The sequence below is a fragment of the Tupaia chinensis genome, unplaced genomic scaffold (genome assembly GCF_000334495.1).
Source record: "Tupaia chinensis unplaced genomic scaffold, TupChi_1.0 Scaffold000517_1, whole genome shotgun sequence".
Taxonomy (NCBI): domain Eukaryota; kingdom Metazoa; phylum Chordata; class Mammalia; order Scandentia; family Tupaiidae; genus Tupaia; species Tupaia belangeri.
The window spans coordinates 56,058-58,835 of record NW_006160030.1 but is presented as its reverse complement, the minus strand read 5'-3'; the positions used below and the strand labels follow the sequence as shown (position 1 = coordinate 58,835).

At 47.1% G+C, this 2,778-nt stretch overlaps 1 pseudogene; it reads left to right on the top strand.

The window, feature by feature from the left end:
• Window positions 1-1,417: 1,417 nt before the first annotated feature.
• Window positions 1,418-2,348, top strand: LOC114009324 (chondroitin sulfate N-acetylgalactosaminyltransferase 1-like; annotated as a pseudogene).
• The last annotated feature ends 430 nt before the right edge of the window (window positions 2,349-2,778 follow it).

Sequence of the window (2,778 nt, the reverse complement as noted above, 5' to 3'; positions counted from 1 at the left end):
AAACTGATAAAAAACTTTTAATTATATATAAAACTACTCTTTTATATCACTGTCCCCCTTTGTTATTCATGACACAAATTACTTTTATATCCTACATATCCATTAACATAAATTTATCATTATTCTTTACGCTTTTATTTTAATTTTATACCAGATACAACAGTGATTTACCTACCTATTTTACAATGCAACAAGATTCTATACTTGTATAGATATGTCTTCCTTTACCAGGGAGTCTTCTATTTCCATGTGGTTCTGTGTTGCAGTTTCTCATTCTTTCACTTCACTTGAAGATCTTTCTTTGGTATTTCTTGTAAGGCAAGTCCAGAGTAATAAATTCACTCCATTTTTGTTTACCTAGGAAAGTGTTAATTCCTCTTACAGTTTTGAAGCATAATTTTGCTGGAATAGTCTTCTTGGCTGGCAGATTTTCCTTTCATTCCTTTGAATCTAAGCCTCCACTCCCTTCTGTCCTGCAAGGTGTCTACCGAGAACTCTGGGCCATTCCAAGGAGCACAGCCTTATATGGGACGTTTCCCTCACCTCTTGCTGCTTTCAAGATGTTCTCTTTGTGACTTTCCACAGTTTGATTATGACGCATCTCAGTGTGTGTCTCTGGATTTATTCTAAATGAAGTTTTTTGAGCTTCTTGCATTTACATGTCCATTTGTCATTTCAAATTTGGGACGTTTCAGCCTTCAAAGACAGTTAGGTTCTCTGGCCTTGTCTTTTTCTCTCTGAGGCGCCATCGTGTGTATGCTGCTTCCCTGATGACGTTGGCCAAGTCCCTGAGCATGTCTTCATTTCCTTCATCCCTTTTCCTTCTTGCTGCTCTACCTTGGCAGTACCCAACGTCCTGTCCTCCGAGTTCACGGACTCTTTCTTCTGATGCCATATCTGCTGATTCTCTCTCATGATTTTTAAAAATTAGTTCATGTATTTTTCAGTTCCAAAATTTCTAATTCATCTTTATAGTTTCTCTTTGTTAATAGTTTTATTTCCCCAGCCAGTGGGCTCTGGGCAGTCACAGGATGCCTGGGATGCCTGCATTTCCTTGAGGGCAAACTAGGAGTATCCAAGCCAGGGAAGGGGGCTCAGAGGCCAATATAAAGTCAAAAGGAAGAGGAGAGCTTTGAGAATAGCAGGGCATGGCTTGTGGCTTGGCACTTTTGTTTCACAATAAACCAAGGAGATTTTCAGCAAACTGAATTGACATTCCCTGTGGGCCTGGTCAGTGACATGCAAGGAGTAGTGAGTTCTCTCTATCCTTGACCTCTGACATCTCACCAGTAGACTCTGCTTCATTTGCCAAACCACCATTGAGCTTGCTAGCCCATGGTCCTGCAGCCTGGAGGGGAGAGAGGATTTCTTTCCATTGCCAGGAGAGAAGCCAAGGAAATTTGTGCCCAGTGTAGGAATGGCACAGTTCCATCCTCACCTTTTCTTATACTTCCAGGTCCCCCCAGTGTCACTGCACATCAGGAAGTCTGTGAAGGGAATGGGTGTGGCCACAAGCCACAAGGCTTCACATCACTCATTGCCTCTGTGGATCACCTTTCAGACATTGGGAAGCTGTTCAGCCTGGTGGTTGACTCCAAGAAGCTGGCCTGAGTATAGTAGGAAATGCATGAGGGCCACTCAGGAGGCCCCAGCCGCGCGTGCTTGCTGGGGTGTAGTCAAAGGGGGCCCTTACTGGGCCATGACTTCCCAGAATGCCATGCCTGGACACATGAGTGTCCATGGCCGCTGGGGGATCCTGGCATGGGAAGCTTGGTGTGACTGTTGCTGCACTGACTCCATCCTGTCTGTGCTGGCCTTCTTGCCCAAGGGTCACCAGGAGTGACTGGGGCTGCCCAGAGCACCTGTCCCATGTAAAGACTGCCCTGCAGGAGTGAGAGGAGCAGCACTGAGACCACATGGGCAGCTTGAAGAGGCAGATCCAGCAGCTCAAGCTCGAGCTGCAGAAGTGCAGCCAGCAGCTGGTGGAGGGGCAACAGGCTCCAGGTCCCCCAGAGAGAACACAGGCTGACTTCCTGGCCTTCCTGCACTCCCAGGTGCTCAGGGCCGAAGTGGAAGCTGGCTCCAATTTGGCCACTGAGTATGCCAGGGTGCCCTTCGATAGTTCACCCTACGGAAGGTGTACCAGCTGGAGACTGGGCTTGACCCGCCACCCTGAGAAGCCGGTGTGGAAGAATAAGCAAGATGAACTGATGGAGGCCACACAGCCGACCCTGGAGACCCAGAACAGCACTGCGGAGAGCAGCCTGACCCAGCACCAGAACATGGCCTCAGATTTCATAGAAGGTTGGCATTCTGCGAAGGAGGGATATGGAAGAACAGGGGTCTAGGGTGGGCCCTAGATAGTTCCCACCATGGGAGGCTGGCAGTCCTAGGTGTTGAGGTGGGAAGTTCTGTGGGGGTGGCCTCGAGGTCATGGAAGGGGTTCTGTTTCTACTTAGAGCTCATGGAAACCACAGCCATTGAGTGGACAGTTTTATTGCTTATTGACTAAAGAAGGTGGAACCTCTTGCTTTTTTCCTTAAATATATATATATAGGACCAGCAGTTAGTGCAATGGCTATGTTGCTGGACTCTCACGTAGTCGATCGTGGTTTGTGTCCACGGTGACATGGCTTAAAACTCATACAGGGTGCGTGTGCATGCGTGCCCAAGATCCTGATCTCTCAAAAAAAAAAAAAAAAAAACTTTCTTATTCCTCTACTCTCGATCAAATGTCAGGCTCTCATTGTTTTGGTAGAATCAAACTGAAAGTCTTCC